Below are 27,115 nucleotides of genomic sequence, written 5' to 3'. Positions count from 1 at the left end.
ACTAGGTGGGGTGTCCTGCTATCACCCTGGAGTGAGATGAGTCTTTGATACTGGACAGTTTTTGTTTTATTCTCATCTAAAAACAGGGATGATAGCTCATACAATAGAGATTTCAAAGGTATTTTATTTTGAAACTCTACATCAGAATGTCCTGATTTTTTCTGAGTGACTAGATGGGGTGTCCTGCTATCACCCTGGAGTGAGATGAGTCTTTGATACGGGACATTTTTTGTTTTATTCTCATCTAAAAACAGGGATGATAGCTCATGCAATAGAGACTTCAAAGGTCTTTTATTTTGGAACTGTACTTCAGAATGTCCTGATTCTCCCTGAGTGTCTAGGTGGGGTGTCCTGCTATCACCCTGGAGTGAGATGAGTCTTTGATACTGGACAGTTTTTGTTTTATTCTCATCTAAACAGAGAGGGATGATAGCTCATATATGAGATTTCAAAGGTCTTTTATTTTGAAACTGTACATCAGAAAGTCCTGATTCTCCCTGAGTGACTAGGTGGGGTGTCCTGCTATCACCCTGGAGTGAGATGAGTCTTTGATACTGGACAGTTTTTGTTTTATTCTCATCTAAACAGAGAGGGATGATAGCTCATATATGAGATTTCAAAGGTCTTTTATTTTGAAACTGTACATCAGAATGTCCTGATTTTTTCTGAGTGACTAGGTGGGTTGTCCTGCTATCACCCTGTAGTTTGATGAGTCTTTGATACTGGACAGTTTTTGTTTTATTCTCATCTAAAAACAGGGATGATAGCTCATACAATAGAGATTTCAAAGGTATTTTATTTTGAAACTCTACATCAGAATGTCCTGTTTTTTTCTGAGTGACTAGATGGGGTGTCCTGCTATCACCCTGGAGTGAGATGAGTCTTTGATACTGGACAGTTTTTGTTTTATTCTCATCTAAAAATAGGGATGATAGCTCATACAATAGAGATTTCAAAGGTATTTTATTTTGAAACTCTACATCAGAATGTCCTGATTTTTTCTGAGTGACTAGGTGGGGTGTCCTGCTATCACCCTGGAGTGAGATGAGTCTTTGATACTGGACAGTTTTTGTTTTATTCTCATCTAAAAACAGGGATGATAGCTCATACAATAGAGATTTCAAAGGTATTTTATTTTGAAACTCTACATCAGAATGTCCTGATTTTTTCTGAGTGACTAGATGGGGTGTCCTGCTATCACCCTGGAGTGAGATGAGTCTTTGATACGGGACATTTTTTGTTTTATTCTCATCTAAAAACAGGGATGATAGCTCATGCAATAGAGACTTCAAAGGTCTTTTATTTTGGAACTGTACTTCAGAATGTCCTGATTCTCCCTGAGTGTCTAGGTGGGGTGTCCTGCTATCACCCTGGAGTGAGATGAGTCTTTGATACTGGACAGTTTTTGTTTTATTCTCATCTAAACAGAGAGGGATGATAGCTCATATATGAGATTTCAAAGGTCTTTTATTTTGAAACTGTACATCAGAAAGTCCTGATTCTCCCTGAGTGACTAGGTGGGGTGTCCTGCTATCACCCTGGAGTGAGATGAGTCTTTGATACTGGACAGTTTTTGTTTTATTCTCATCTAAACAGAGAGGGATGATAGCTCATATATGAGATTTCAAAGGTCTTTTATTTTGAAACTGTACATCAGAATGTCCTGATTTTTTCTGAGTGACTAGGTGGGTTGTCCTGCTATCACCCTGTAGTTTGATGAGTCTTTGATACTGGACAGTTTTTGTTTTATTCTCATCTAAAAACAGGGATGATAGCTCATACAACAGAGATTTCAAAGGTATTTTATTTTGAAACTCTACATCAGAATGTCCTGTTTTTTTCTGAGTGACTAGATGGGGTGTCCTGCTATCACCCTGGAGTGAGATGCGTCTTTGATACTGGACAGTTTTTGTTTTATTCTCATCTAAAAACAGGGATGATAGCTCATACAATAGAGATTTCAAAGGTATTTTATTTTGAAACTCTACATCAGAATGTCCTGATTTTTTCTGAGTGACTAAATGGGGTGTCCTGCTATCACCATGGAGTGAGATGAGTCTTTGATACTGGACAGTTTTTGTTTTATTCTCATCTAAAAACAGGGATGATAGCTCATACAATAGAGATTTCAAAGGTATTTTATTTTGAAACTCTACATCAGAATGTCCTGTTTTTTTCTGAGTGACTAGATGGGGTGTCCTGCTATCACCCTGGAGTGAGATGAGTCTTTGATACTGGACAGTTTTTGTTTTATTCTCATCTAAACAGAGAGGGATGATAGCTCATATATGAGATTTCAAAGGTCTTTTATTTTGAAACTGTACATCAGAATGTCCTGATTTTCCCTGAGTGACTAGGTGGGGTGTCCTGCTATCACCCTGGAGTAAGATGCGTCTTTGATACTGGACAGTTTTTGTTTTATTCTCATCTAAAAACAGGGATGATAGCTCATGCAATAGAGATTTCAAAGGTCTTTTATTTTGAAACTCTACATCAGAAATTCCTGATTCTCCCTGAGTGACTAGGTGGGGTGTCCTGCTATCACCCTGGAGTGAGATGAGTCTTTGATACTGGACAGTTTTTGTTTTATTCTCATCTAAAAACAGGGATGATAGCTCATACAATAGAGATTTCAAAGGTATTTTATTTTGAAACTCTACATCAGAATGTCCTGATTTTTTCTGAGTGACTAGATGGGGTGTCCTGCTATCACCCTGGAGTGAGATGAGTCTTTGATACGGGACAATTTTTGTTTTATTCTCATCTAAAAACAGGGATATTAGCTCATGCAATAGAGATTTCAAAGGTCTTTTATTTTGAAACTTTACTTCAGAATGTCCTGATTCTCCCTGAGTGACTAGGTGGGGAGTCCTGCTATCACCCTGGAGTGAGATGAGTCTTTGATACTTGAGAGTTTTTGTTTTATTCTCATCTAAACAGAGAGGGATTATAGCTCATATATGAGATTTCAAAGGTCTTTTATTTTGAAACTCTACATCAGAATGTTCTGATTCTCCCTGAGTGACTAGGTGGGGTGTCCTGCTATCACCCTGGAGTGAGATGCATCTTTGATACTGGACAGTTTTTGTTTTATTCTCATCTAAAAACAGGGATGATAGCTCATGCAATAGAGATTTCAAAGGTCTTTTATTTTGAAACTCTACATCAGAAATTCCTGATTCTCCCTGAGTGACTAGGTGGGGTGTCCTGCTATCACCCTGGAGTTAGATGAGTCTTTGATACTGGACAGTTTTTGTTTTATTCTCATCTAAACAGAGAGGGATGATAGCTCATATATGAGATTTCAAAGGTCTTTTATTTTGAAACTGTACATCAGAATGTCCTGATTTTTTCTGAGTGACTAGGTGGGGTGTCCTGCTATCACCCTGGAGTTTGTTGAGTTTTTGATATTGGACAGTTATTGTTTTATTCTCATCTAAATACAGGGATGATAGCTCATATATGAGACTTCAAAGGTATTTTATTTTGAAACTGTACACCAGAATGTCCTGATTTTTTCTGAGTGACTAGATGGGGTGTCCTGCTATCACCCTGGAGTGAGATGCGTCTTTGATACTGGACAGTTTTTGTTGTATTCTCATCTAAAAACAGGGATGATAGCTCATGCAATAGAGATTTCAAAGGTCTTTTATTTTGAAACTGTACTTCAGAATGTCCTGATTCTCCCTGAGTGACTAGGTGGGGTGTCCTGCTATCACCCTGGAGTGAGATGAGTCTTTGATACTGGACAGTTTTTGTTTTATTCTCATCTAAACAGAGAGGGATGATAGCTCATATATGAGATTTCAAAGGTCTTTTATTTTGAAACTGTACATCAGAATGTCCTGATTTTTTCTGAGTGACTAGGTGGTGTGTCCTGCTATCACCCTGGAGTGAGATCAGTCTTTGATACTTGAGAGTTTTTGTTTTATTCTCATCTAAACAGAGAGGGATTATAGCTCATATATGAGATTTCAAAGGTCTTTTATTTTGAAACTCTACATCAGAATGTCCTGATTCTCCCTGAGTGACTAGGTGGGGTGTCCTGCTATCACCCTGGAGTGAGATGCGTCTTTGATACTGGACAGTTTTTGTTTTATTCTCATCTAAAAACAGGGATGATAGCTCATACAATAGAGATTTCAAAGGTATTTTATTTTGAAACTCTACATCAGAATGTCCTGATTTTTTCTGAGTGACTAGATGGGGTGTCCTGCTATCACCCTGGAGTTTGTTGAGTCTTTGATATTGGACAGTTATTGTTTTATTCTCATCTAAATACGGGGATGATAGCTCATATATGAGACTTCAAAGGTATTTTATTTTGAAACTACACCAGAATGTCCTGATTTTTTCTGAGTGACTAGATGGGGTGTCCTGCTATCACCCTGGAGTGAGATGAGTCTTTGATACTGGACAGTCTTTGTTTTATTCTCATCTAAAAATAGGGATGATAGCTCATACAATAGAGATTTCAAAGGTATTTTATTTTGAAACTCTACATCAGAATGTCCTGTTATTTTATGAGTGACTAGGTGGGGTGTCCTGCTATCACCCTGGAGTGAGATGAGTCTTTGATACTGAACAGTTTTTGTTTTATTCTCATCTAAAAACAGGGATGATAGCTCATACAATAGAGATTTCAAAGGTCTTTTATTTTGAAACTGTACTTCAGAATGTCCTGATTCTCCCTGAGTGACTAGGTGGGGTGTCCTGCTATCACCCTGGAGTGAGATGAGTCTTTGATACTGGACAGTTTTTGTTTTATTCTCATCTAAAAACAGGGATGATAGCTCATACAATAGAGATTTCAAAGGTCTTTTATTTTGAAACTGTACTTCAGAATGTCCTGATTCTCCCTGAGTGACTAGGTGGGGTGTCCTGCTATCACCCTGGAGTGAGATGAGTCTTTGATACTGGACAGTTTTTGTTTTATTCTCATCTAAAAACAGGGATGATAGCTCATACAATAGAGATTTCAAAGGTATTTTATTTTGAAACTCTACATCAGAATGTCCTGATTTTTTCTGAGTGACTAGGTGGGTTGTCCTGCTATCACCCTGTAGTTTGATGAGTCTTTGATACTGGACAGTTTTTGTTTTATTCTCATCTAAAAACAGGGATGATAGCTCATACAACAGAGATTTCAAAGGTATTTTATTTTGAAACTGTACATCAGAATGTCCTGTTTTTTTCTGAGTGACTAGATGGGGTGTCCTGCTATCACCCTGGAGTGAGATGAGTCTTTGATACTGGACAGTTTTTGTTTTATTCTCATCTAAACAGAGAGGGATGATAGCTCATATATGAGATTTCAAAGGTCTTTTATTTTGAAACTCTACTTCAGAATGTCCTGATTCTCCCTGATTGACTAGGTGGGGAGTCCTGCTATCACCCTGGAGTCAGATGAGTCTTTGATACTGGACAGTCTTTGTTTTATTCTCATCTAAAAATAGGGATGATAGCTCATACAATAGAGATTTCAAAGGTATTTTATTTTGAAACTCTACATCAGAATGTCCTGTTATTTTATGAGTGACTAGGTGGGGTGTCCTGCTATCACCCTGGAGTGAGATGAGTCTTTGATACTGAACAGTTTTTGTTTTATTCTCATCTAAAAACAGGGATGATAGCTCATACAATAGAGATTTCAAAGGTCTTTTATTTTGAAACTGTACTTCAGAATGTCCTGATTCTCCCTGAGTGACTAGGTGGGGTGTCCTGCTATCACCCTGGAGTGAGATGAGTCTTTGATACTGGACAGTTTTTGTTTTATTCTCATCTAAAAACAGGGATGATAGCTCATACAATAGAGATTTCAAAGGTATTTTATTTTGAAACTCTACATCAGAATGTCCTGATTTTTTCTGAGTGACTAGATGGGGTGTCCTGCTATCACCCTGGAGTGAGATGAGTCTTTGATACGGGACATTTTTTGTTTTATTCTCATCTAAAAACAGGGATGATAGCTCATGCAATAGAGATTTCAAAGGTCTTTTATTTTGGAACTGTACTTCAGAATGTCCTGATTCTCCCTGAGTGTCTAGGTGGGGTGTCCTGCTATCACCCTGGAGTGAGATGAGTCTTTGATACTGGACAGTTTTTGTTTTATTCTCATCTAAACAGAGAGGGATGATAGCTCATATATGAGATTTCAAAGGTCTTTTATTTTGAAACTGTACATCAGAAAGTCCTGATTCTCCCTGAGTGACTAGGTGGGGTGTCCTGCTATCACCCTGGAGTGAGATGAGTCTTTGATACTGGACAGTTTTTGTTTTATTCTCATCTAAACAGAGAGGGATGATAGCTCATATATGAGATTTCAAAGGTCTTTTATTTTGAAACTGTACATCAGAATGTCCTGATTTTTTCTGAGTGACTAGGTGGGTTGTCCTGCTATCACCCTGTAGTTTGATGAGTCTTTGATACTGGACAGTTTTTGTTTTATTCTCATCTAAAAACAGGGATGATAGCTCATACAATAGAGATTTCAAAGGTATTTTATTTTGAAACTCTACATCAGAATGTCCTGATTTTTTCTGAGTGACTAGATGGGGTGTCCTGCTATCACCCTGGAGTGAGATGAGTCTTTGATACGGGACAATTTTTGTTTTATTCTCATCTAAAAACAGGGATATTAGCTCATGCAATAGAGATTTCAAAGGTCTTTTATTTTGAAACTTTACTTCAGAATGTCCTGATTCTCCCTGAGTGACTAGGTGGGGAGTCCTGCTATCACCCTGGAGTGAGATGAGTCTTTGATACTTGAGAGTTTTTGTTTTATTCTCATCTAAACAGAGAGGGATTATAGCTCATATATGAGATTTCAAAGGTCTTTTATTTTGAAACTCTACATCAGAATGTCCTGATTCTCCCTGAGTGACTAGGTGGGGTGTCCTGCTATCACCCTGGAGTGAGATGCGTCTTTGATACTGGACATTTTTTGTTTTATTCTCATCTAAAAACAGGGATGATAGCTCATGCAATAGAGATTTCAAAGGTCTTTTATTTTGAAACTGTACTTCAGAATGTCCTGATTCTCCCTGAGTGACTAGGTGGGGTGTCCTGCTATCACCCTGGAGTGAGATGAGTCTTTGATACTGGACAGTTTGTGTTTTATTCTCATCTAAACAGAGAGGGATGATAGCTCATATATGAGATTTCAAAAGTCTTTTATTTTGAAACTGTACATCAGAATGTCCTGATTTTTTCTGAGTGACTAGGTGGGGTGTCCTGCTATGACCCTGGAGTTTGTTGAGTCTTTGATATTGGACAGTTATTGTTTTATTCTCATCTAAAAACAGGGATGATAGCTCATATATGAGACTTCAAAGGTATTTTATTTTGAAACTGTACACCAGAATGTCCTGATTTTTTCTGAGTGAATAGATGGGGTGTCCTGCTATCACCCTGGAGTGAGATGAGTCTTTGATACTGGACAGTTTTTGTTTTATTCTCATCTAAAAATAGGGATGATAGCTCATACAATAGAGATTTCAAAGGTATTTTATTTTGAAACTCTACATCAGAATGTCCTGATTTTTTCTGAGTGACTAGATGGGGTGTCCTGCTATCACCCTGGAGTGAGATGAGTCTTTGATACGGGACAATTTTTGTTTTATTCTCATCTAAAAACAGGGATATTAGCTCATGCAATAGAGATTTCAAAGGTCTTTTATTTTGAAACTTTACTTCAGAATGTCCTGATTCTCCCTGATTGACTAGGTGGGGAGTCCTGCTATCACCCTGGAGTCAGATGAGTCTTTGATACTGGACAGTCTTTGTTTTATTCTCATCTAAAAATAGTGATGATAGCTCATACAATAGAGATTTCAAAGGTATTTTATTTTGAAACTCTACATCAGAATGTCCTGTTATTTTATGAGTGACTAGGTGGGGTGTCCTGCTATCACCCTGGAGTGAGATGAGTCTTTGATACTGAACAGTTTTTGTTTTATTCTCATCTAAAAACAGGGATGATAGCTCATACAATAGAGATTTCAAAGGTCTTTTATTTTGAAACTGTACTTCAGAATGTCCTGATTCTCCCTGAGTGACTAGGTGGGGTGTCCTGCTATCACCCTGGAGTGAGATGAGTCTTTGATACTGGACAGTTTTTGTTTTATTCTCATCTAAAAACAGGGATGATAGCTCATACAATAGAGATTTCAAAGGTATTTTATTTTGAAACTCTACATCAGAATGTCCTGATTTTTTCTGAGTGACTAGATGGGGTGTCCTGCTATCACCCTGGAGTGAGATGAGTCTTTGATACGGGACATTTTTTGTTTTATTCTCATCTAAAAACAGGGATGATAGCTCATGCAATAGAGATTTCAAAGGTCATTTATTTTGGAACTGTACTTCAGAATGTCCTGATTCTCCCTGAGTGTCTAGGTGGGGTGTCCTGCTATCACCCTGGAGTGAGATGAGTCTTTGATACTGGACAGTTTTTGTTTTATTCTCATCTAAACAGAGAGGGATGATAGCTCATATATGAGATTTCAAAGGTCTTTTATTTTGAAACTGTACATCAGAAAGTCCTGATTCTCCCTGAGTGACTAGGTGGGGTGTCCTGCTATCACCCTTGAGTGAGATGAGTCTTTGATACTGGACAGTTTTTGTTTTATTCTCATCTAAACAGAGAGGGATGATAGCTCATATATGAGATTTCAAAGGTCTTTTATTTTGAAACTGTACATCAGAATGTCCTGATTTTTTCTGAGTGACTAGGTGGTTTGTCCTGCTATCACCCTGTAGTTTGATGAGTCTTTGATACTGGACAGTTTTGTTTTATTCTCATCTAAAAACAGGGATGATAGCTCATACAACAGAGATTTCAAAGGTATTTTATTTTGAAACTCTACATCAGAATGTCCTGTTTTTTTCTGAGTGACTAGATGGGGTGTCCTGCTATCACCCTGGAGTGAGATGCGTCTTTGATACTGGACAGTTTTTGTTTTATTCTCATCTAAAAACAGGGATGATAGCTCATACAATAGAGATTTCAAAGGTATTTTATTTTGAAACTCTACATCAGAATGTCCTGATTTTTTCTGAGTGACTAAATGGGGTGTCCTGCTATCACCATGGAGTGAGATGAGTCTTTGATACTGGACAGTTTTTGTTTTATTCTCATCTAAAAACAGGGATGATAGCTCATACAATAGAGATTTCAAAGGTATTTTATTTTGAAACTCTACATCAGAATGTCCTGTTTTTTTCTGAGTGACTAGATGGGGTGTCCTGCTATCACCCTGGAGTGAGATGAGTCTTTGATACTGGACAGTTTTTGTTTTATTCTCATCTAAACAGAGAGGGATGATAGCTCATATATGAGATTTCAAAGGTCTTTTATTTTGAAACTGTACATCAGAATGTCCTGATTTTCCCTGAGTGACTAGGTGGGGTGTCCTGCTATCACCCTGGAGTGAGATGAGTCTTTGATACGGGACAATTTTTGTTTTATTCTCATCTAAAAACAGGGATATTAGCTCATGCAATAGAGATTTCAAAGGTCTTTTATTTTGAAACTTTACTTCAGAATGTCCTGATTCTCCCTGAGTGACTAGGTGGGGTGTCCTGCTATCACCCTGGAGTGAGATGAGTCTTTGATACTGGACAGTTTGTGTTTTATTCTCATCTAAACAGAGAGGGATGATAGCTCATATATGAGATTTCAAAAGTCTTTTATTTTGAAACTGTACATCATAATGTCCTGATTTTTTCTGAGTGACTAGGTGGGGTGTCCTGCTATCACCCTGGAGTTTGTTGAGTCTTTGATATTGGACAGTTATTGTTTTATTCTCATCTAAAAACAGGGATGATAGCTCATATATGAGACTTCAAAGGTATTTTATTTTGAAACTGTACACCAGAATGTCCTGATTTTTTCTGAGTGAATAGATGGGGTGTCCTGCTATCACCCTGGAGTGAGATGAGTCTTTGATACTGGACAGTTTTTGTTTTATTCTCATCTAAAAATAGGGATGATAGCTCATACAATAGAGATTTCAAAGGTATTTTATTTTGAAACTCTACATCAGAATGTCCTGATTTTTTCTGAGTGACTAGGTGGGGTGTCCTGCTATCACCCTGGAGTCAGATGAGTCTTTGATACTGGACAGTTTTTGTTTTATTCTCATCTAAAAACAGGGATGATAGCTCATACAATAGAGATTTCAAAGGTATTTTATTTTGAAACTCTACATCAGAATGTCCTGATTTTTTCTGAGTGACTAGATGGGGTGTCCTGCTATCACCCTGGAGTGAGATCAGTCTTTGATACTTGAGAGTTTTTGTTTTATTCTCATCTAAACAGAGAGGGATGATAGCTCATATATGAGATTTCAAAGGTCTTTTATTTTGAAACTGTACATCAGAAAGTCCTGATTCTCCCTGAGTGACTAGGTGGGGTGTCCTGCTATCACCCTTGAGTGAGATGAGTCTTTGATACTGGACAGTTTTTGTTTTATTCTCATCTAAACAGAGAGGGATGATAGCTCATATATGAGATTTCAAAGGTCTTTTATTTTGAAACTGTACATCAGAATGTCCTGATTTTTTCTGAGTGACTAGGTGGGTTGTCCTGCTATCACCCTGTAGTTTGATGAGTCTTTGATACTGGACAGTTTTTGTTTTATTCTCATCTAAAAACAGGGATGATAGCTCATACAACAGAGATTTCAAAGGTATTTTATTTTGAAACTCTACATCAGAATGTCCTGTTTTTTTCTGAGTGACTAGATGGGGTGTCCTGCTATCACCCTGGAGTGAGATGCGTCTTTGATACTGGACAGTTTTTGTTTTATTCTCATCTAAAAACAGGGATGATAGCTCATACAATAGAGATTTCAAAGGTATTTTATTTTGAAACTCTACATCAGAATGTCCTGATTTTTTCTGAGTGACTAAATGGGGTGTCCTGCTATCACCATGGAGTGAGATGAGTCTTTGATACTGGACAGTTTTTGTTTTATTCTCATCTAAAAACAGGGATGATAGCTCATACAATAGAGATTTCAAAGGTATTTTATTTTGAAACTCTACATCAGAATGTCCTGTTTTTTTCTGAGTGACTAGATGGGGTGTCCTGCTATCACCCTGGAGTGAGATGAGTCTTTGATACTGGAAAGTTTTTGTTTTATTCTCATCTAAACAGAGAGGGATGATAGCTCATATATGAGATTTCAAAGGTCTTTTATTTTGAAACTGTACATCAGAATGTCCTGATTTTCCCTGAGTGACTAGGTGGGGTGTCCTGCTATCACCCTGGAGTAAGATGCGTCTTTGATACTGGACAGTTTTTGTTTTATTCTCATCTAAAAACAGGGATGATAGCTCATACAATAGAGATTTCAAAGGTATTTTATTTTGAAACTCTACATCAGAATGTTCTGATTTTTTCTGAGTGACTAGATGGGGTATCCTGCTATCACCCTGGAGTGAGATGCGTCTTTGATACTGGACAGTTTTTGTTTTATTCTCATCTAAAAACAGGGATGATAGCTCATACAATAGAGATTTCAAAGGTATTTTATTTTGAAACTCTACATCAGAATGTCCTGATTTTTTCTGAGTGACTAGATGGGGTGTCCTGCTATCACCCTGGAGTGAGATGAGTCTTTGATACGGGACAATTTTTGTTTTATTCTCATCTAAAAACAGGGATATTAGCTCATGCAATAGAGATTTCAAAGGTCTTTTATTTTGAAACTTTACTTCAGAATGTCCTGATTCTCCCTGAGTGACTAGGTGGGGAGTCCTGCTATCACCCTGGAGTGAGATGAGTCTTTGATACTTGAGAGTTTTTGTTTTATTCTCATCTAAACAGAGAGGGATTATAGCTCATATATGAGATTTCAAAGGTCTTTTATTTTGAAACTCTACATCAGAATGTCCTGATTCTCCCTGAGTGACTAGGTGGGGTGTCCTGCTATCACCCTGGAGTGAGATGCGTCTTTGATACTGGACATTTTTTGTTTTATTCTCATCTAAAAACAGGGATGATAGCTCATGCAATAGAGATTTCAAAGGTCTTTTATTTTGAAACTGTACTTCAGAATGTCCTGATTCTCCCTGAGTGACTAGGTGGGGTGTCCTGCTATCACCCTGGAGTGAGATGAGTCTTTGATACTGGACAGTTTGTGTTTTATTCTCATCTAAACAGAGAGGGATGATAGCTCATATATGAGATTTCAAAAGTCTTTTATTTTGAAACTGTACATCATAATGTCCTGATTTTTTCTGAGTGACTAGGTGGGGTGTCCTGCTATCACCCTGGAGTTTGTTGAGTCTTTGATATTGGACAGTTATTGTTTTATTCTCATCTAAAAACAGGGATGATAGCTCATATATGAGACTTCAAAGGTATTTTATTTTGAAACTGTACACCAGAATGTCCTGATTTTTTCTGAGTGAATAGATGGGGTGTCCTGCTATCACCCTGGAGTGAGATGAGTCTTTGATACTGGACAGTTTTTGTTTTATTCTCATCTAAAAATAGGGATGATAGCTCATACAATAGAGATTTCAAAGGTATTTTATTTTGAAACTCTACATCAGAATGTCCTGATTTTTTCTGAGTGACTAGGTGGGGTGTCCTGCTATCACCCTGGAGTGAGATGAGTCTTTGATACTGGACAGTTTTTGTTTTATTCTCATCTAAAAACAGGGATGATAGCTCATACAATAGAGATTTCAAAGGTATTTTATTTTGAAACTCTACATCAGAATGTCCTGATTTTTTCTGAGTGACTAGATGGGGTGTCCTGCTATCACCCTGGAGTGAGATCAGTCTTTGATACTTGAGAGTTTTTGTTTTATTCTCATCTAAACAGAGAGGGATTATAGCTCATATATGAGATTTCAAAGGTCTTTTATTTTGAAACTCTACATCAGAATGTCCTGATTCTCCCTGAGTGACTAGGTGGGGTGTCCTGCTATCACCCTGGAGTGAGATGCGTCTTTGATACTGGACACTTTTTGTTTTATTCTCATCTAAAAACAGGGATGATAGCTCATACAATAGAGATTTCAAAGGTATTTTATTTTGAAACTCTACATCAGAATGTCCTGATTTTTTCTGAGTGACTAGGTGGGGTGTCCTGCTATCACCCTGGAGTTTGTTGAGTCTTTGATATTGGACAGTTATTGTTTTATTCTCATCTAAATACGGGGATGATAGCTCATATATGAGACTTCAAAGGTATTTTATTTTGAAACTGTACACCAGAATGTCCTGATTTTTTCTGAGTGACTAGATGGGGTGTCCTGCTATCACCCTGGAGTGAGATGAGTCTTTGATACTGGACAGTCTTTGTTTTATTCTCATCTAAAAATAGGGATGATAGCTCATACAATAGAGATTTCAAAGGTATTTTATTTTGAAACTCTACATCAGAATGTCCTGTTATTTTATGAGTGACTAGGTGGTGTGTCCTGCTATCACCCTGGAGTGAGATGAGTCTTTGATACTGAACAGTTTTTGTTTTATTCTCATCTAAAAACAGGGATGATAGCTCATACAATAGAGATTTCAAAGGTCTTTTATTTTGAAACTGTACTTCAGAATGTCCTGATTCTCCCTGAGTGACTAGGTGGGGTGTCCTGCTATCACCCTGGAGTGAGATGAGTCTTTGATACTGGACAGTTTTTGTTTTATTCTCATCTAAAAACAGGGATGATAGCTCATACAATAGAGATTTCAAAGGTCTTTTATTTTGAAACTGTACTTCAGAATGTCCTGATTCTCCCTGAGTGACTAGGTGGGGTGTCCTGCTATCACCCTGGAGTGAGATGAGTCTTTGATACTGGACAGTTTTTGTTTTATTCTCATCTAAACAGAGAGGGATGATAGCTCATATATGAGATTTCAAAGGTCTTTTATTTTGAAACTGTACATCAGAAAGTCCTGATTCTCCCTGAGTGACTAGGTGGGGTGTCCTGCTATCACCCTGGAGTGAGATGAGTCTTTGATACTGGACAGTTTTTGTTTTATTCTCATCTAAACAGAGAGGGATGATAGCTCATATATGAGATTTCAAAGGTCTTTTATTTTGAAACTGTACATCAGAATGTCCTGATTTTCCCTGAGTGACTAGGTGGGGTGTCCTGCTATCACCCTGGAGTAAGATGCGTCTTTGATACTGGACAGTTTTTGTTTTATTCTCATCTAAAAACAGGGATGATAGCTCATACAATAGAGATTTCAAAGGTATTTTATTTTGAAACTCTACATCAGAATGTTCTGATTTTTTCTGAGTGACTAGATGGGGTGTCCTGCTATCACCCTGGAGTGAGATGCGTCTTTGATACTGGACAGTTTTTGTTTTATTCTCATCTAAAAACAGGGATGATAGCTCATACAATAGAGATTTCAAAGGTATTTTATTTTGAAACTCTACATCAGAATGTCCTGATTTTTTCTGAGTGACTAGATGGGGTGTCCTGCTATCACCCTGGAGTGAGATGAGTCTTTGATACGGGACAATTTTTGTTTTATTCTCATCTAAAAACAGGGATATTAGCTCATGCAATAGAGATTTCAAAGGTCTTTTATTTTGAAACTTTACTTCAGAATGTCCTGATTCTCCCTGATTGACTAGGTGGGGAGTCCTGCTATCACCCTGGAGTCAGATGAGTCTTTGATACTGGACAGTCTTTGTTTTATTCTCATCTAAAAATAGGGATGATAGCTCATACAATAGAGATTTCAAAGGTATTTTATTTTGAAACTCTACATCAGAATGTCCTGTTATTTTATGAGTGACTAGGTGGGGTGTCCTGCTATCACCCTGGAGTGAGATGAGTCTTTGATACTGAACAGTTTTTGTTTTATTCTCATCTAAAAACAGGGATGATAGCTCATACAATAGAGATTTCAAAGGTCTTTTATTTTGAAACTGTACTTCAGAATGTCCTGATTCTCCCTGAGTGACTAGGTGGGGTGTCCTGCTATCACCCTGGAGTGAGATGAGTCTTTGATACTGGACAGTTTTTGTTTTATTCTCATCTAAACAGAGAGGGATGATAGCTCATATATGAGATTTCAAAGGTCTTTTATTTTGAAACTGTACATCAGAAAGTCCTGATTCTCCCTGAGTGACTAGGTGGGGTGTCCTGCTATCACCCTGGAGTGAGATGCGTCTTTGATACTGGACAGTTTTTGTTTTATTCTCATCTAAAAACAGGGATGATAGCTCATACAATAGAGATTTCAAAGGTATTTTATTTTGAAACTCTACATCAGAATGTCCTGATTTTTTCTGAGTGACTAAATGGGGTGTCCTGCTATCACCATGGAGTGAGATGAGTCTTTGATACTGGACAGTTTTTGTTTTATTCTCATCTAAAAACAGGGATGATAGCTCATACAATAGAGATTTCAAAGGTATTTTATTTTGAAACTCTACATCAGAATGTCCTGTTTTTTTCTGAGTGACTAGATGGGGTGTCCTGCTATCACCCTGGAGTGAGATGAGTCTTTGATACTGGACAGTTTTTGTTTTATTCTCATCTAAACAGAGAGGGATGATAGCTCATATATGAGATTTCAAAGGTCTTTTATTTTGAAACTGTACATCAGAATGTCCTGATTTTCCCTGAGTGACTAGGTGGGGTGTCCTGCTATCACCCTGGAGTAAGATGCGTCTTTGATACTGGACAGTTTTTGTTTTATTCTCATCTAAAAACAGGGATGATAGCTCATACAATAGAGATTTCAAAGGTATTTTATTTTGAAACTCTACATCAGAATGTTCTGATTTTTTCTGAGTGACTAGATGGGGTGTCCTGCTATCACCCTGGAGTGAGATGAGTCTTTGATACTGGACAGTTTTTGTTTTATTCTCATCTAAACAGAGAGGGATGATAGCTCATATATGAGATTTCAAAGGTCTTTTATTTTGAAACTGTACATCAGAATGTCCTGATTTTCCCTGAGTGACTAGGTGGGGTGTCCTGCTATCACCCTGGAGTGAGATGAGTCTTTGATACTGGACAGTTTTTGTTTTATTCTCATCTAAACAGAGAGGGATGATAGCTCATATATGAGATTTCAAAGGTCTTTTATTTTGAAACTGTACATCAGAATGTCCTGATTTTTTCTGAGTGACTAGGTGGGGTGTCCTGCTATCACCCTGGAGTTTGTTGAGTTTTTGATATTGGACAGTTATTGTTTTATTCTCATCTAAATACAGGGATGATAGCTCATATATGAGACTTCAAAGGTATTTTATTTTGAAACTGTACACCAGAATGTCCTGATTTTTTCTGAGTGACTAGATGGGGTGTCCTGCTATCACCCTGGAGTGAGATGAGTCTTTGATACGGGACATTTTTTGTTTTATTCTCATCTAAAAACAGGGATGATAGCTCATGCAATAGAGATTTCAAAGGTCTTTTATTTTGAAACTGTACTTCAGAATGTCCTGATTCTACCTGAGTGACTAGGTGGGGTGTCCTGCTATCACCCTGGAGTGAGATGAGTCTTTGATACTGGACAGTTTGTGTTTTATTCTCATCTAAACAGAGAGGGATGATAGCTCATATATGAGATTTCAAAAGTCTTTTATTTTGAAACTGTACATCAGAATGTCCTGATTTTTTCTGAGTGACTAGGTGGGGTGTCCTGCTATCACCCTGGAGTTTGTTGAGTCTTTGATATTGGACAGTTATTGTTTTATTCTCATCTAAAAACAGGGATGATAGCTCATATATGAGACTTCAAAGGTATTTTATTTTGAAACTGTACACCAGAATGTCCTGATTTTTTCTGAGTGAATAGATGGGGTGTCCTGCTATCACCCTGTAGTGAGATGAGTCTTTGATACTGGACAGTTTTTGTTTTATTCTCATCTAAAAATAGGGATGATAGCTCATACAATAGAGATTTCAAAGGTATTTTATTTTGAAACTCTACATCAGAATGTCCTGATTTTTTCTGAGTGACTAGATGGGGTGTCCTGCTATCACCCTGGAGTGAGATGAGTCTTTGATACGGGACATTTTTTGTTTTATTCTCATCTAAAAACAGGGATGATAGCTCATGCAATAGAGATTTCAAAGGTCTTTTATTTTGGAACTGTACTTCAGAATGTCCTGATTCTCCCTGAGTGTCTAGGTGGGGTGTCCTGCTATCACCCTGGAGTGAGATGAGTCTTTGATACTGGACAGTTTTTGTTTTATTCTCATCTAAACAGAGAGGGATGATAGCTCATATATGAGATTTCAAAGGTCTTTTATTTTGAAACTGTACATCAGAAAGTCCTGATTCTCCCTGAGTGACTAGGTGGGGTGTCCTGCTATCACCCTGGAGTGAGATGAGTCTTTGATACTGGACAGTTTTTGTTTTATTCTCATCTAAACAGAGAGGGATTATAGCTCATATATGAGATTTCAAAGGTCTTTTATTTTGAAACTGTACATCAGAATGTCCTGATTTTTTCTGAGTGACTAGGTGGGTTGTCCTGCTATCACCCTGGAGTTTGATGAGTCTTTGATATTGGACAGTTATTGTTTTATTCTCATCTAAAAATAGGGATGATAGCTCATACAATAGAGATTTCAAAGGTATTTTATTTTGAAAATCTACATCAGAACGTCCTGATTTTTTCTGAGTGACTAGGTGGGGTGTCCTGCTATCACCCTGGAGTGAGATGAGTCTTTGATACTGGACAGTTTTTGTTTTATTCTCATCTAAAAACAGGGATGATAGCTCATACAACAGAGATTTCAAAGGTATTTTATTTTGAAACTCTACATCAGAATGTCCTGTTTTTTTCTGAGTGACTAGATGGGGTGTCCTGCTATCACCCTGGAGTGAGATCAGTCTTTGATACTTGAGAGTTTTTGTTTTATTCTCATCTAAACAGAGAGGGATTATAGCTCATATATGAGATTTCAAAGGTCTTTTATTTTGAAACTCTACATCAGAATGTCCTGATTTTTTCTGAGTGACTAGGTGGGGTGTCCTGCTATCACCCTGGAGTGAGATGCGTCTTTGATACTGGACAGTTTTTGTTTTATTCTCATCTAAAAACAGGGATGATAGCTCATACAATAGAGATTTCAAAGGTATTTTATTTTGAAACTCTACATCAGAATGTCCTGATTTTTTCTGAGTGACTAGGTGGGGTGTCCTGCTATCACCCTGGAGTTTGTTGAGTCTTTGATATTGGACAGTTATTGTTTTATTCTCATCTAAAAACAGGGATGATAGCTCATATATGAGACTTCAAAGGTATTTTATTTTGAAACTGTACACCAGAATGTCCTGATTTTTTCTGAGTGAATAGATGGGGTGTCCTGCTATCACCCTGTAGTGAGATGAGTCTTTGATACTGGACAGTTTTTGTTTTATTCTCATCTAAAAATAGGGATGATAGCTCATACAATAGAGATTTCAAAGGTATTTTATTTTGAAACTCTACATCAGAATGTCCTGATTTTTTCTGAGTGACTAGATGGGGTGTCCTGCTATCACCCTGGAGTGAGATGAGTCTTTGATACGGGACATTTTTTGTTTTATTCTCATCTAAAAACAGGGATGATAGCTCATGCAATAGAGATTTCAAAGGTCTTTTATTTTGGAACTGTACTTCAGAATGTCCTGATTCTCCCTGAGTGTCTAGGTGGGGTGTCCTGCTATCACCCTGGAGTGAGATGAGTCTTTGATACTGGACAGTTTTTGTTTTATTCTCATCTAAACAGAGAGGGATGATAGCTCATATATGAGATTTCAAAGGTCTTTTATTTTGAAACTGTACATCAGAAAGTCCTGATTCTCCCTGAGTGACTAGGTGGGGTGTCCTGCTATCACCCTGGAGTGAGATGAGTCTTTGATACTGGACAGTTTTTGTTTTATTCTCATCTAAACAGAGAGGGATTATAGCTCATATATGAGATTTCAAAGGTCTTTTATTTTGAAACTGTACATCAGAATGTCCTGATTTTTTCTGAGTGACTAGGTGGGTTGTCCTGCTATCACCCTGGAGTTTGATGAGTCTTTGATATTGGACAGTTATTGTTTTATTCTCATCTAAAAATAGGGATGATAGCTCATACAATAGAGATTTCAAAGGTATTTTATTTTGAAAATCTACATCAGAACGTCCTGATTTTTTCTGAGTGACTAGGTGGGGTGTCCTGCTATCACCCTGGAGTGAGATGAGTCTTTGATACTGGACAGTTTTTGTTTTATTCTCATCTAAAAACAGGGATGATAGCTCATACAACAGAGATTTCAAAGGTATTTTATTTTGAAACTCTACATCAGAATGTCCTGTTTTTTTCTGAGTGACTAGATGGGGTGTCCTGCTATCACCCTGGAGTGAGATCAGTCTTTGATACTTGAGAGTTTTTGTTTTATTCTCATCTAAACAGAGAGGGATTATAGCTCATATATGAGATTTCAAAGGTCTTTTATTTTGAAACTCTACATCAGAATGTCCTGATTTTTTCTGAGTGACTAGGTGGGGTGTCCTGCTATCACCCTGGAGTGAGATGCGTCTTTGATACTGGACAGTTTTTGTTTTATTCTCATCTAAAAACAGGGATGATAGCTCATACAATAGAGATTTCAAAGGTATTTTATTTTGAAACTCTACATCAGAATGTCCTGATTTTTTCTGAGTGACTAGGTGGGGTGTCCTGCTATCACCCTGGAGTTTGTTGAGTCTTTGATATTGGACAGTTATTGTTTTATTCTCATCTAAATACGGGGATGATAGCTCATATATGAGACTTCAAAGGTATTTTATTTTGAAACTGTACACCAGAATGTCCTGATTTTTTCTGAGTGACTAGATGGGGTGTCCTGCTATCACCCTGGAGTGAGATGAGTCTTTGATACTGGACAGTCTTTGTTTTATTCTCATCTAAAAATAGGGATGATAGCTCATACAATAGAGATTTCAAAGGTATTTTATTTTGAAACTCTACATCAGAATGTCCTGTTATTTTATGAGTGACTAGGTGGGGTGTCCTGCTATCACCCTGGAGTGAGATGAGTCTTTGATACTGAACAGTTTTTGTTTTATTCTCATCTAAAAACAGGGATGATAGCTCATACAATAGAGATTTCAAAGGTCTTTTATTTTGAAACTCTACATCAGAATGTCCTGATTTTTTCTGAGTGACTAGGTGGGGTGTCCTGCTATCACCCTGGAGTGAGATGAGTCTTTGATACTGGACAGTTTTTGTTTTATTCTCATCTAAACAGAGAGGGATGATAGCTCATATATGAGATTTCAAAGGTCTTTTATTTTGAAACTGTACATCAGAATGTCCTGATTTTTTCTGAGTGACTAGGTGGCGTGTCCTGCTATCACCCTGGAGTAAGATCAGTCTTTGATACTTGAGAGTTTTTGTTTTATTCTCATCTAAACAGAGAGGGATTATAGCTCATATATGAGATTTCAAAGGTCTTTTATTTTGAAAGTCTACATCAGAATGTCCTGATTCTCCCTGAGTGACTAGGTGGGGTGTCCTGCTATCACCCTGGAGTGAGATGCGTCTTTGATACTGGACATTATTTGTTTTATTCTCATCTAAAAACAGGGATGATAGCTCATGCAATAGAGATTTCAAAGGTCTTTTATTTTGAAACTCTACATCAGAAAGTCCTGATTCTCCCTGAGTGACTAGGTGGGGTGTCCTGCTATCACCCTGGAGTGAGATGAGTCTTTGATACTGGACAGTTTTTGTTTTATTCTCATCTAAACAGAGAGGGATGATAGCTCATATATGAGATTTCAAAGGTCTTTTATTTTGAAACTGTACATCAGAATGTCCTGATTTTTTCTGAGTGACTAGGTGGGGTGTCCTGCTATCACCCTGGAGTTTGTTGAGTCTTTGCTATTGGACAGTTATTGTTTTATTCTCATCTAAATACAGGGATGATAGCTCATATATGAGACTTCAAAGGTATTTTATTTTGAAACTGTACACCAGAATGTCCTGATTTTTTCTGAGTGACTAGATGGAGTGTCCTGCTATCACCCTGGAGTGAGATGAGTCTTTGATACTGGACAGTCTTTGTTTTATTCTCATCTAAAAATAGGGATGATAGCTCATACAATAGAGATTTCAAAGGTATTTTATTTTGAAACTCTACATCAGAATGTCCTGATTTTTTCTGAGTGACTAGGTGGGGTGTCCTGCTATCACCCTGGAGTGAGATGAGTCTTTGATACTGGACAGTTTTTGTTTTATTCTCATCTAAAAACAGGGATGATAGCTCATGCAATAGAGATTTCAAAGGTCTTTTATTTTGAAACCGTACTTCAGAATGTCCTGATTCTCCCTGAGTGACTAGGTGGGGTGTCCTGCTATCACCCTGGAGTGAGATGAGTCTTTGATACTGGACAGTTTGTGTTTTATTCTCATCTAAACAGAGAGGGATGATAGCTCATATATGAGATTTCAAAGGTCTTTTATTTTGAAACTGTACATCAGAATGTCCTGATTTTTTCTGAGTGACTAGGTGGGGTGTCCTGCTATCACCCTGGAGTTTGTTGAGTCTTTGATATTGGACAGTTATTGTTTTATTCTCATCTAAAAACAGGGATGATAGCTCATATATGAGACTTCAAAGGTATTTTATTTTGAAACTGTACACCAGAATGTCCTGATTTTTTCTGAGTGACTAGATGGGGTGTCCTGCTATCACCCTGGAGTGAGATGAGTCTTTGATACTGGACAGTCTTTGTTTTATTCTCATCTAAAAATAGGGATGATGGCTCAAACAATAGAGATTTCAAAGGTATTTTATTTTGAAACTCTACATCAGAATGTCCTGTTATTTTCTGAGTGACTAGGTGGGGTGTCCTGCTATCACCCTGGAGTGAGATGGGTCTTTGATACTGGACAGTGTTTTTTTTATTCTCATCTAAAAACAGGGATGATAGCTCATACAATAGAGATTTCAAAGGTATTTTATTTTGAAACTCTACATCAGAATGTCCTGATTTTTTCTGAGTGACTAGATCGGGTGTCCTGCTATCACCCTGGAGTGAGATGAGTCTTTGATACGGGACAGTTTTTGTTTTATTCTCATCTAAAAACAGGGATGATAGCTCATGCAATAGAGATTTCAAAGGTCTTTATTTTTGAAACTGTCCTTCAGAATGTCCTGATTCTCCCTGAGTGACTAGGTGGGGTGTCCTGCTATCACCCTGGAGTGAGATGAGTCTTTGATACTGGACAGTTTTTGTTTTATTCTCATCTAAACAGAGAGGGATGATAGCTCATATATGAGATTTCAAAGGTATTTTATTTTGAAACTGAACACCAGAATGTCCTGATTTTTTCTGAGTGACTAGGTGGCGTGTCCTGCTATCACCCTGGAGTGAGATGCGTCTTTGATACTGGACAGTTTTTGTTTTATTCTCATCTAAAAACAGGGATGATAGCTCATACAATAGAGATTTCAAAGGTATTTTATTTTGAAACTCTACATCAGAATGTCCTGATTTTTTCTGAGTGACTAGGTGGGGTGTCCTGCTATCACCCTGGAGTTTGTTGAGTCTTTGATATTGGACAGTTATTGTTTTATTCTCATCTAAATACGGGGATGATAGCTCATATATGAGACTTCAAAGGTATTTTATTTTGAAACTGTACACCAGAATGTCCTGATTTTTTCTGAGTGACTAGATGGGGTGTCCTGCTATCACCCTGGAGTGAGATGAGTCTTTGATACTGGACAGTCTTTGTTTTATTCTCATCTAAAAATAGGGATGATAGCTCATACAATAGAGATTTCAAAGGTATTTTATTTTGAAACTCTACATCAGAATGTCCTGTTATTTTATGAGTGACTAGGTGGGGTGTCCTGCTATCACCCTGGAGTGAGATGAGTCTTTGATACTGAACAGTTTTTGTTTTATTCTCATCTAAAAACAGGGATGATAGCTCATACAATAGAGATTTCAAAGGTATTTTATTTTGAAACTCTACATCAGAATGTCCTGATTTTTTCTGAGTGACTAGATGGGGTTTTCTGCTATCACCCTGGAGTGAGATGAGTCTTTGATACTGAACAGTTTTTGTTTTATTCTCATCTAAAAACAGGGATGATAGCTCATACAATAGAGATTTCAAAGGTATTTTATTTTGAAACTGTACTTCAGAATGTCCTGATTCTCCCTGAGTGACTAGGTGGGGTGTCCTGCTATCACCCTGGAGTGAGATGAGTCTTTGATACGGGACAGTTTTTGTTTTATTCTCATCTAAACAGAGAGGGATTATAGCTCATATATGAGATTTCAAAGGTCTTTTATTTTGAAACTCTACATCAGAATGTCCTGATTCTCCCTGAGTGACTAGGTGGGGTGTCCTGCTATCACCCTGGAGTGAGATGCATCTTTGATACTGGACAGTATTTGTTTTATTCTCATCTAAAAACAGGGATGATAGCTCATACAATAGAGATTTCAAAGGTATTTTATTTTGAAACTCTACATCAGAATGTCCTGATTTTTTCTGAGTGACTAGATGGGGTGTCTTGCTATCACCCTGGAGTGAGATGCGTCTTTGATACTGGACAGTTTTTGTTTTATTCTCATCTAAAAACAGGGATGATAGCTCATACAATAGAGATTTCAAAGGTATTTTATTTTGAAACTCTACATCAGAATGTCCTGATTTTTTCTGAGTGACTAGATGGGGTGTCCTGCTATCACCCTTGAGTGAGATGCGTCTTTGATACGTCTTTGATACTGGACAGTTTTTGTTTTATTCTCATCTAAAAACAGGGATGATAGCTCATACAATAGAGATTTCAAAGGTATTTTATTTTGAAACTCTACATCAGAATGTCCTGATTTTTTCTGAGTGACTAGATGGGGTGTCCTGCTATCACCCTGGAGTGAGATCAGTCTTTGATACTTGAGAGTTTTTGTTTTATTCTCATCTAAACAGAGAGGGATTATAGCTCATATATGAGATTTCAAAGGTCTTTTATTTTGAAACTCTACATCAGAATGTCCTGATTCTCCCTGAGTGACTAGGTGGGGTGTCCTGCTATCACCCTGGAGTGAGATGCGTCTTTGATACTGGACAGTTTTTGTTTTATTCTCATCTAAAAACAGGGATGATAGCTCATACAATAGAGATTTCAAAGGTATTTTATTTTGAAACTCTACATCAGAATGTCCTGATTTTTTCTGAGTGACTAGATGGGGTGTCCTGCTATCACCCTGGAGTGAGATGAGTCTTTGATACGGGACATTTTTTGTTTTAGTCTCATCTAAAAACAGGGATGATAGCTCATACAATAGAGATTTCAAAGGTATTTTATTTTGAAACTCTACTTCAGAATGTCCTGATTCTCCCTGAGTGTCTAGGTGGGGTGTCCTGCTATCACCCTGGAGTGAGATGAGTCTTTGATACTGGACAGTTTTTGTTTTATTCTCATCTAAACAGAGAGGGATGATAGCTCATATATGAGATTTCAAAGGTCTTTTATTTTGAAACTCTACATCAGAATGTCCTGATTTTTTCTGATTGACTAGATGGGGTGTCCTGCTATCACCCTGGAGTGAGATGAGTCTTTGATACTGGACAGTTTTTGTTTTATTCTCATCTAAACAGAGAGGGATGATAGCTCATATATGAGATTTCAAAGGTATTTTATTTTGAAACTCTACATCAGAATGTCCTGATTTTTTCTGAGTGACTAGGTGGGGTGTCCTGCTATCACCCTGGAGTTTGATGAGTCTTTGATATTGGACAGTTATTGTTTTATTCTCATCTAAAAACAGGGATGATAGCTCATATATGAGACTTCAAAGGTATTTTATTTTGAAACTGTACACCAGAATGTCCTGATTTTTTCTGAGTGACTAGATGGGGTGTCCTGCTATCACCCTGGAGTGAGATGAGTCTTTGATACTGGACAGTGTTTGTTTTATTCTCATCTAAAAACAGGGATGATAGCTCATGCAATAGAGATTTCAAAGGTCTTTTATTTTGAAACTGTACATCAGAATGTCCTGATTTTTTCTGAGTGACTAGGTGGCGTGTCCTGCTATCACCCTGGAGTGAGATGAGTCTTTGATACTTGAGAGTTTTTGTTTTATTCTCATCTAAACAGAGAGGGATTATAGCTCATATATGAGATTTCAAAGGTCTTTTATTTTGAAACTCTACATCAGAATGTCCTGATTCTCCCTGAGTGACTAGGTGGGGTGTCCTGCTATCACCCTGGAGTGAGATGAGTCTTTGATACTGGACAGTTTGTGTTTTATTCTCATCTAAACAGAGAGGGATGATAGCTCATATATGAGATTTCAAAGGTCTTTTATTTTGAAACAGTACACCAGAATGTCCTGATTTTTTCTGAGTGACTAGATGGGGTGTCCTGCTATCACCCTGGAGTGAGATGAGTCTTTGATACTGGACAGTCTTTGTTTTATTCTCATCTAAAAATAGGGATGATGGCTCATACAATAGAGATTTCAAAGGTATTTTATTTTGAAACTCTACATCAGAATGTCCTGATTTTTTCTGAGTGACTAGATCGGGTGTCCTGCTATCACCCTGGAGTGAGATGAGTCTTTGATACGGGACAGTTTTTGTTTTATTCTCATCTAAAAACAGGGATGATAGCTCATGCAATAGAGATTTCAAAGGTCTTTATTTTGAAACTGTCCTTCAGAATGTCCTGATTCTCCCTGAGTGACTAGATGGGGTGTCCTGCTATCACCCTGGAGTGAGATGAGTCTTTGATACTGGACAGTTTTTGTTTTATTCTCATCTAAAAATAGGGATGATAGCTCATACAATAGAGATTTCAAAGGTATTTTATTTTGAAACTCTACATCAGAATGTCCTGATTTTTTCTGAGTGACTAGGTGGGGTGTCCTCCTATCACCCTGGAGTGAGATGAGTCTTTGATACTGGACAGTTTTTGTTTTATTCTCATCTAAAAACAGGGATGATAGCTCATACAATAGAGATTTCAAAGGTCTTTTATTTTGAAACTGTACTTCAGAATGTCCTGATTCTCCCTGAGTGACTAGGTGGGGTGTCCTGCTATCACCCTGGAGTGAGATGAGTCTTTGATACTGGACAGTTTTTGTTTTATTCTCATCTAAACAGAGAGGGATGATAGCTCATATATGAGATTTCAAAGGTCTTTTATTTTGAAACTGTACACCAGAATGTCCTGATTTTATCTGAGTGACTAGATGGGGTGTCCTGCTATCACCCTGGAGTGAGATGAGTCTTTGATATTGGACAGTTATTGTTTTATTCTCATCTAAAAACAGGGATGATAGCTCATATATGAGACTTCAAAGGTATTTTATTTTGAAACTGTACACCAGAATGTCCTGATTTTTTCTGAGTGACTAGATGGGGTGTCCTGCTATCACCCTGGAGTGATATGAGTCTTTGTTACTGGACAGTCTTTGTTTTATTCTCATCTAAAAATAGGGATGATAGCTCATACAATAGAGATTTCAAAGGTATTTTATTTTGAAACTCTACATCAGAATGTCCTGATTTTTTCTGAGTGACTAGGTGGGGTGTCCTGCTATCACCCTGGAGTGAGATGAGTCTTTGATACTGGACAGTTTTTGTTTTATTCTCATCTAAAAACAGGGATGATAGCTCATACAATAGAGATTTCAAAGGTCTTTTATTTTGAAACTGTACTTCAGAATGTCCTGATTCTCCCTGAGTGACTAGGTGGGGTGTCCTGCTATCACCCTGGAGTGAGATGAGTCTTTGATACTGGACAGTTTTTGTTTTATTCTCATCTAAACAGAGAGGGACGATAGCTCATATATGAGATTTCAAAGGTCTTTTATTTTGAAACTGTACATCAGAATGTCCTGATTTTTTCTGAGTGACTAGGTGGGGTGTCCTGCTATCACCCTGGAGTTTGTTGAGTCTTTGATATTGGACAGTTATTGTTTTATTCTCATCTAAAAACAGGGATGATAGCTCATATATGAGACTTCAAAGGTATTTTATTTTGAAACTGTACACCAGAATGTCCTGATTTTTTCTGAGTGACTAGATGGTGTGTCCTGCTATCACCCTGGAGTGAGATGAGTCTTTGATACTGGACAGTCTTTGTTTTATTCTCATCTAAAAATAGGGATGA

This window comes from Notothenia rossii (genome assembly GCF_949606895.1).
Source record: "Notothenia rossii genome assembly, contig: scaffold_25, whole genome shotgun sequence".
Taxonomy (NCBI): Eukaryota; Metazoa; Chordata; class Actinopteri; order Perciformes; family Nototheniidae; genus Notothenia; species Notothenia rossii.
This window is presented reverse-complemented; position numbering follows the sequence as displayed.